We start from the raw sequence: 10,000 nt of genomic DNA on the forward strand, positions 1-10,000 counted from the left end.
ATCTACTTGGTGAAATTAATGATTACTCCAGATTAATTAATTTCACCCTATATTATTATATATATATATATATAATATATATATATATATATATATATAATATATATATATATATACATACATACATACATACATACATACGACATACATACATACATACTACATACATATATACATATATCTGTATGTATATGTGTTTGCGTCTCGGTGCTTGACCCCTACCCTCGCTTGACAACCGACGTTGCTTTGTTTATGTAGCTTAGCGGTTTCACACAAGAAATCGATAAAATAAGTCCCAGACTGAAAGACAAATATTGGAGTCGATTTGTATAACAAATCTTTTGAAGGCGGTGTGCCAGCATGACCACAGTTCAATGGGTGAATCAAGTGAAAGATAGAAGACTAACTCATTGTATTGGGTTGTCCGGAAAGTTTGTGCCGATTTTTAAAGGAGAGAAAAAGGGTCAATAAATACTTGCCATTACATTTTTAATCAACCATATATGAACCATTTTGTTGCACAATGCGCCTCCATCTTTCCTTTAACTTGAAAATACCCTCTTACCAGAACTCAGGTGGTTTCATGGCAAAGAATTCATCAAGGTATCTTTTTGCGTCATCCAAGGAATTGAAATTTTTACCATTAAGACTATTCTGCAGAGACCTGAATAAGTGGAAATCCGAAGGAGCAATATCTGGTGAATATGGAGGGTGGGGTAACACGTCCCATCCGAGCTGCAGCAATTTTTGTCTGGTTCCCAAAGCATCAAGTTCCGAAAAGGAACTTTCTTCTCTTCCATTTTAAAGGGTTACAGAATTAATACAGGTTATAGGAACATAAACCTTCTTCCACGAAAAGATAGCTTAAATTCTGCTCTAAATGGAGGTTTAATCAAATCCTAAAAAAAAAAAAAAAAAACATTTATAACAAAACTACCTTATTGTTTATCTCTTGCCCAGCTAGTAAGGGATATACAATACTAGTTAAATGGCATCGAGCCAATGAGAGTAAACAATGTTAGTAGAGATGTGCTTGTCAAATGTCAGTGTTTGCTTTAACACGTATGTTAGCTGTCAGCTTTCTAGAGAAACTGATAGCTCAGAGAAAATTAACGTTGTGTAATCACAGAACTAAATAAAGATACAATTTCCTTCGATAATGTCGTCATATCTGTTTCTTCCTTACTCCCTCTTTCTTTCTTTCTTTCATCTTCACCTCTTTTCTTTCCCATTTCTCTCCCTTTCTCTCGCCGTCTCTTGTTCTCTTACTCTCTGGGGTCTCATCTAAAACTGCATATTTTAATCCTAATGTCCAACTTTAATTATATTACCATTGGAGCTGTTAAGAAAACGCAACACGCGCTCATATAGCACATACACACACATGTAAACACATGCATATATACATACATATAGTATGTGTATATAATATACACAACTTAGGTTATTTTCGATTCATTTATACAAATCACGAAGGTCATAAATGTGTTCTACTCTATTTTGTAAGTCCAAGTGTCAAGTCTCCAGAAAAAAATACTAGAATAATTATGTTGATAACGTTTATTGAGACAGAAACACGAATCCACAGCTGTTCTCGTCTTCACAAAGTCAAACGTGTGTGTGTGTTGTGGTGTGTGTGTGTGTGTGTGTCTGTGTGTGTGTGTGCGTGTGTGTGTGTTGCATATATGCGTATATATATGTATATATATATATATATATATATATATATATATATATATATATATTATATATATATATATATATAAATGTATATACTAGATCCTTTTCTCAAGTTTATTATTGCAGTATTCTCAAGGTGGTATTTTATCTGTCGTAGTTCTTTAACAACAAAAAGCAAAGTAACCTGCGCTCTGTTGCAAATATTCGACTGGCCATCTGGTCTACGGATAGCAAGGTATCTCCTTATCTCTGTTTTTTTTTTCTGACCATTTGGAGAAGGAGAGTCTTTTGCATAAAAGGTCATAAGCACTGATGTGCCTCCTCTACGCCATAGAAAAACAAAACGAAAAACAAATGTAGGTTTTGTTATCAACAATCTCCTTTATCATCTAAATAGGACAAAACAAGATATAGACAACATCCTTGACATTTTAATGAAGAACAAACATGATTATTATAAGATATTCATTTACACAAAATAAATTATTTTATGCTGAAGATTATTACCTTACGTCAAAACAGTCGCACCTCGCACAACAAAAAGTGTTACTGTCAGTTTTACGTTCCACTGTACCAGCGCTATGACAGTTGTTCAAATCTTTATATATAAAAGTATGGTTGTGTGCTGTCTGTCTCCTACGATTTAGATTCCTAACTACTCCCACATTTTGCGGTGCAGTTTAACCAAAACCGGGTATCTTATAGTCGTGATTCATATCAAGCCCTTCTGGGTATTAGCGCGCGTCTACGATGAGTCTACGATTTAAAAAAAATTTGCCATCAATTTTTCCCATTTTTAATGCATTTTTGGCATATATAAGGGAAGTAACTCTCTAAAAATTTATTATTAAATCTCAGAACGTAAAAAGCTACAGTAACACCCACCTTTGTGGTTAGTCATATTGAGATGGCTATTATACTTTACATCTCTAAAAATGCTTATATAGTTATTTCCCTTACAAACTCGAGCAATACCGGGCGATACTGCTAGTTATTACTATTTCAATAACAGCTGGAACATATTTGCTAATACCGTGATATCTTTTCTGTATATGATATGTTTTATAGACTCAACCATGTTCTAAAATAAGTTGAAATGTAAGCTACTATAAATCGGAGCGAACTTTCCGGACAACCCAATATTTTCCTTTGGTGATTAAGTAGTTATGTAAAATATTTTCCATTAGTGATTAAGTAGTTATGTAAAATCCTTTCTTCTACGGGAATAAGGGCCTGAGATTTTCGGGAGAGGGCAAGAAGATTACTCCAGTGCACAACTAATATTTATTTTATCGACCCTGAAAGAATAAAAGGCAAAGTCGACCTCGGCGACATTTGAACTCAGAACATAAAAGACGGACGAAGTTAGGTAAAACCCTCACGCCATTTAAAAGCTGTACACGTAGTTATGAAAGTACAATCTTGGCCCTCCGTCGGTTACGACGACGAGGGTTCCAGTTGATTCGATCAACGGAACAGCCTGCTAATGAAATTAACGTCCAAGTGGCTGAGCACTCCACAGACACGTGTATCCTTAACGTGGTTCTCGGAGAGGTTCAGCGTGACATAGATTGTGACAAGGCTGGCCTCTTTGAAATACAGATACAACAGAAACAGGAAGAAAGAGGGAGAGAAAGTTGTGGTGAAAGTGTTGGTGTCAGGAAGGGCATCCAGCCGTAAAACCACTCCCAAAACGGACACAATAGTCTAGAGTAGTGTTTTACCTGGCCGGTCGGGAAATTTTTTCCCACGGTAGTTACGGATCCCGGCAATGAACTCATTTGCATACAGCCAATCAGAGCTCACATTGACCTTGTAATTTACTATGTAAACTTTTGAGTTTACATGGTAAACTCAAGACGAAGAATGGTGTTGTTATTCGACCGATCGCCAAGTTCTGCCTGATTTTAGAAGGAGACAATTTATTAGATAAATTTGCAGCTATACCTATTATCAGATTTTGTTAGGGCCCCAAATGATAAATATGTGGACAGGGAAAATATGGGTAAAGAGTGATATGCTAGCAACCTTTCCCCCTTACTGTTTTACAAAGTAAACAACAACACAAATAACTACGCAGAGGCAGCCATGGTTGAAACAAAAACAAGAACAACGAGGATTATTAAAAAAAGTAAAGAAGCATGTTCATTCCTTACCCAAGTCATCTTATCTTATCACCCATCACTTGTTATGCCCTCATAAATTAGTTTGATAGTTGAGCTCTGACTGGTTACATGCAAATGAGCTCATAACTGGGATCCGGAACTCTCGTGGGAAAAAAATTCGCTGGCAGCCTCTTGTCAACCGTCCTACCCATGCATGCAAGGAAAACGGACGTTAAACGATGATGATGATGATGATGATGATGATGATGGTGATGATGATGATGATGATGATGATGATGATGATGATGATGGTGACGACGGCGACGACGACGACGACGACGACGATGATGATGATGATATATGAATGCTTACAAACTATTTCTGGAGAGGAAGTTAAGATCGATGGAGGAGCACTGCCACTCAGTGAACGTTGTGAGCGCAACGAGAACAGCCCAAGTGAAGGGTCCTTCGTAATAGAAGAGGGCACTCCCATTTGGTACTCAGAGTAAACTTGAATCTGTGGATTCCTTGACTGGGTTTTGGAGCCTGTTCTCTAATTAGGACATCGCAACACCTTGCGTATTTTGTAATGGTTTGCTTTTCTTGTTTGGAAATTGAGATTTCCTAATCTGCCACTGTTTTTCCAGTTTGCCCTCGTAATCTGCACCCACCTGTCATAGTTTATTGGCAAATAAACATCTACCAAAAGCACTTGGAAGAATTTTATTAGCGAGCTATGAAAACAAACCGAAGTAGGAAAACAGGAAAAAATAAAATGACAAGCAAAGGAATGTCTTGTAATAACGTCTTAAGCGACTCTAAATAAAAGACAGAATAAAAAGTAGCCCATACCGGAATTTTGGGGGAGGGCCAGTCGATTAGATTGACCCCAGTACTCAACAGGTACTTAATTTACTCACCCCGAAGGATGAAAGGCAAAGTCAACCTCGACGTAATTTGAACTCAGAACGTAAAGACAAACGAAATACCCATTTCTTTACGACCCACAGAGGGGACAAACATGGACAGACAAACGGATTAAGTCGATTACATCGATCTCAGTGCGTAACTGGTACTTATTTAATCGACCCCGAAAGGATGAAAGGCAAAGTCGACCTCGACGGAATTTGAACTCAGACCGTAACGGCAGACGAAATACCGCTAGCATTTGGCACGGCGTGCTTACGATACTGCCAGCTCGCCGCCTTAAAAAAAAAAAGATACAAAAAACAAGATATTCTTTTCTACTCTATGGACAAAGCCCGAAATTTGGGGGGACGGGGTCAGTCGATTAGATCGACCCTAGTACGCAACTGGTACTAAATTTATCGAACCCGAAAGAATGAAGGCAAAGTTGACTTCGATAGAATTTGAACTCAAAACATAAAGAAACGAAATATCGCTATGCATTTCGCCCGGCGTGCTAACGATTCTGCCGGTTCGCCACCTTAAAATAAATAGGTTATTAGAAACACAACAAACCTCTAAATCGCGACTGGTCAAGGCAAAAAAAATCTGAAGCGGCAACACAGCAAGAAAAAAATAACACCACAAACGAAAACTAAATGCAAACATCAATTTAATTAGTGTCACTACGACAACCGTATAACATACTCTCAGAAAACTCTCAAAATAACACAAAAGTACATAAACATGAATAATATTTGATGAGATTGAATGTCACCGATAATTATTTTAAAATACAACATGACAAAACGACATTAAAATGTTAGCAATGAAAACAGTAACCCTACGCAAAAATGGATTCGCTCAAATGTGTATGAAACGAGTACGAACAAGTCTAAATTCCTATCTGTTTATAGTCGAGTGAAATCTGAGCTGCGACAAAAAGTACACTCTGTGTGTGTGTGTGTGTGTGTGTGTGTGTGTGTGTGTGTGTGTGTGTTTGTGTGTGCGTGCGTGTGTGTGTGTGTGTGTGTGCTTTATAAAATGCTTAGATCTTTATAGACGTGCAGGTTTGTTTCCACCAGGATTCAATGCATTGTATATACTAGAATTTAACGACGCGCATTCAATTGAGCTCTTAACCCTGGATCTATCTATCTATCTATCTATCTATCTATCTATCTATCTATCTATCTATCTATCTATCTATCTATCTATTTATCTCTCTCTCTCTCTCTCTATATATATATATACATATATATGTGTGTGTGTGTGTGTGTGTCTGTCTGTCTGTCTGTCTGTCTGTCTATCTATCTATCTATCTATCTATCTATCTATCTATCTATCTATCTATCTATCTATCTATCTATCTATCTATCTGTGTGTGTGTGCGTGTGAAAGCCCGTGGCCTAGTGGTTACACGTGTCCCACCCACGATCTCACGATCGCAGTTTCGATTCCCGAACCGGCTGCGTGCTGTGTCCTTGAGCAAAACACCTCATTTCACGTTGCTTCAGTCCACTCAGCTGTAAGCAGACAACTCTGTGGCGGAGTAGCCTTACGATCGGGAGGTGTGATGGCCTGCTTCCCTCAGCAGTACGGTGGCATCATTCGAAAGCTAAAGCGATACAAAGCGCATTGTGAACAGTGATGAAAAACAACGTCCAAAAACAACGTCTGGTTGATCACCTGACCACATGATATATATGAATATATATATATATATGATTGATCGTTAGCCACTACACACATTTTTTTCTCTCCTTGTTTTTTTCTGTGTACCTTTCTGTAGCGTTATACTAATACATCTGTTTGTTTTGTACACCACCAGACTTCGTCTTTTGTTTTTTTCGTAAACTTTCCCTATATATATATATATATATAGATATATATATATATATATATATATATATATATATATATATGAGTGAAAAAATGTGTAGTACAATAAATGCACAAACGTAAACAGACATAGAATAGTAAGTTAAAAAGCATATATTAAATGCACAGTCGAACGGAAAAACAGACACGGAAGGTCCTAAAACCCTCATCAGTTATCGACCAGAGGGTCGCAATTTCGTGTATTATACACTCACACACACATGCATATATATATATATATATATATATATGGAGACACTGATGGTCCTCTGGAAAACATTCGTCCTCAGCCGCTTGGACTACTGCTCCTAACTATGGTCACCACACAATATAAAACTAACAGCAGAACTCGAAGCAATTCAAAGAAGCTACACAAAGAAGATCGTCTCAATGCAAAATATCAGCTACTGGGAAAGACTGAAAGTATTAAACCTCTTCTCCCTAGAGCGAAGGCGGGAGAGATATGCGGTGATATACATCTGGAAAATCCTGGAGGGTCTTGTCCCAAACTTTGGCATTCAAAGTTACCCCAACCGCAGAACGGGGCGCCACTGCATGGTGCCAAAGATTCCAACATCACCATCAAAATACAGGTCCAGATACTGCAACAGCTTGGGTTTCAGAGGACCACAGCTCTTTAACATCCTCCCTAAATGCCTGAGAGACTTACGTGGTGTGGATGTGGGTTTCTTTAAAACTAAGCTGGATCGCTTCTTGTCGGGGGCCCCAGATGAACCTACCTCACGACAGGAGACACAGATGCTGGCAGCGGCATCGAACTCCCTTGTTGATCAAGTGCCACGTATCAGAGGTGGATTCACATATTAGTGTAGCTCATTCAGCGGTGGTGCACCAGCATGGCCGCGGCCTTCTGGCTAAAACATTTTTAAGGATTTAAGGATTTTATATATATATATATATACTTTTATATTCCTTTCTACTCTAGGCACAAGGCCTGAAATTTGGGGGGAGGGGACCAGTCGAACTCGGCGGGATTTGAACGTGGCGACAGGCAAAATACCTGTACGTGTTTCGTCCAGCGTGCTAACGATTCTACCAACTCACCGCTTGCGGATCTTAATATTAAAAATGAAATACCGTCCTCTGCTGATTTCTATCCTGCACTGGCGTGGTTCACCTGCAGATATGAAAACTCTATCCACACATGTGACGCTTGATGTTACGTTTCGTCAGATCTACGTATCTGTCTAAATCGGTTTCGACTCGGGTTTCTTGTACCACCAACCAAATAACAGTGGACTATTTCTCTCAGTAAACGTGCACTGATATCTCTTTTCTTCTGTAGAATGATAAATTTCCTGACGTTGTCCTCTGCAGGTAAAACTTTTATCTTTTACTTGTTTCAGTCATTCAACTAAGGCCGTGCTGGGGCACCGCCTTGAAGAGTTTTCAGGTGAATGAATCGACCTCTGTAGTTGTTTTTATTGTTGTAAGCCCGGTAATTATTCTATCGGTCTCTTGCCGAATCGCTAAGTTACGGGGACGTAAACATACCATCACTGGTTGGTGGGGGTTCAAATGCAGACATCTTCGGTTTGAGGGACAAACACAGACACAAAGGCGCGCACGCACACACACACACACACACACACACACACACACACAACACACACATATACGACGGGCTTCTTTCAGTTTCCGTCTACCAAATCCACTCACAAAGCTAGGGTCGGTTCGATGCTACTAGGAGACACTCGCCCAAGGTGTCTACGCAGTGGAACTGAACCTGGAACCGTGTGGTTGGAAAGCAAACTTCTTACCGCACAGCCATGTCCTCAGCAATGTTCACGATTTGTATCCGGTTTCTCATATTAATCGGACATAACTCTTTTTCCGCTTTGTAATGGGTAGAGCGTGGGTTGCAATGTAATCTCCATACCACCGACCTGTACAGCTGTTGCTGAGAAAAAATACTGTTTCCCAACAGACTTCGCATTTCGCTTTAAGCATTCCATGCGTGTTTCACAGTCGCCATTTTAACTATCTGAATACTGAGACGTTCATGAACTTTGGAGCTATTACTCTTTTACTCTTTTACTTGTTTCAGTCATTTGACTGCGGCCATGCTGGAGCACCGCCTTTAGTCGCGCAAATTGACCCCAGGACTTATTTTTTGTAAGCCTAGTACTTATCCTATCGGCCTCTTTTGCCGAACCGCTAAGTTACGGGGACGTAAATATACCAGCATCGGTTGTCAAGCGATGTTGGGAGGACAAACAGAGACACACAAACATATATACACACACACACACATACATATATGTGCATATATACGATGGGCTTCCTTCAGTTTCCGTCTACCAAATCCACTCACAAGGGTTTGGTCGGCTCGAGGCTACAGTAGAAGACACTTGCCCAAGATGCCACGCAGTGGTAATGAACCCGGAACCATGTGGTTCGTAAGCAAGCTTCTTACCACACAGCCACTCCTGCGCCTATAGAAAGACGTTTACAGCAGCTAGGTTTCCCAAGCGGTCACTCACCTAAGTACTAACTAGGCTCGACTTTCCTTAACTTCGGTGAACGGACGAGAACCGGTGTTTTCAAAGTGATATGGCCGTAAACTGTCAGTCAATTGTTGCGTTCACATCCAGTTCCGCTCGCCCTACCATCTTCCTGTCAAATATCTGCTATATTTGCTACTACTACTACTACTACTACTATACTGCTGCTGCTGCTGCTGCTACTACTACTACTACTACTACTACTACTACTACTACTACTACTACTACTACTACTACTACTACTACTACTACTACTACTACTACTACTACTACTACTACTACTACTACTACTACTGATGGTCGCTCTCGTTGATTTCGACGTATGAGTGTTTAGAGAAGATTTAAAAAGAAAACGTTACAAAAAGAGAAAAGAACTTTTTTTTAAAAAGAAAAGAAAATAAATCTAGATCGATCTGCTTGGCATAAAAAATGTGCCATGAAGTATCTAAATAATTTGAGTTGAAGACAAAGAACAAAAAAAGAATTAATATCCTTCAATCAACAAACACATTTGTCCAATTCCAGGCAAAATCAAAATCCTCAATTGCAACTTCGTAGCAAAATCCATACCTGGATTGAAATTACATTCACGCACCCATCGCAAATAGCTACTACTACTACTACTACTACTACTACTACTACTATACTACTACTACTGCTGCTGCTGCTGCTGCTGCTACTACTTCTTCTTCTTCTTCTTCTTCTTCTTCTTCTTCTTCTTCTTCTTCTTCTTTCTTCTTCTTCTTCTTCTTCTTCTTTTTCTTTTCTTCTTCTTCTTCTTCTTCTTCTTATTATTATTATTATTATTATTATTATTATTATTGAGTAAGAGAGCAGTGCATGCCATCAAAGTGACACTGGGATAAAATATACAAAGCCCTGTACGCCCATCATAACTACCCG

At 39.0% G+C, this 10,000-nt stretch overlaps 1 protein-coding gene and 1 pseudogene across 1 annotated transcript in view; one reads left to right on the top strand and one right to left on the bottom strand.

The window, feature by feature from the left end:
- Nucleotides 1-10,000, top strand: part of LOC115214097 (L-threonine ammonia-lyase-like) — a 79,542-nt gene that overhangs the window by 13,149 nt on the left and 56,393 nt on the right. The gene's annotated exons all lie outside the window — the stretch shown is intronic.
- LOC115214598 lies at nt 9,040-9,158 on the bottom strand (annotated as a pseudogene).

The sequence above is a fragment of the Octopus sinensis genome, linkage group LG7 (assembly GCF_006345805.1).
Source record: "Octopus sinensis linkage group LG7, ASM634580v1, whole genome shotgun sequence".
NCBI lineage: Eukaryota > Metazoa > Mollusca > Cephalopoda > Octopoda > Octopodidae > Octopus > Octopus sinensis.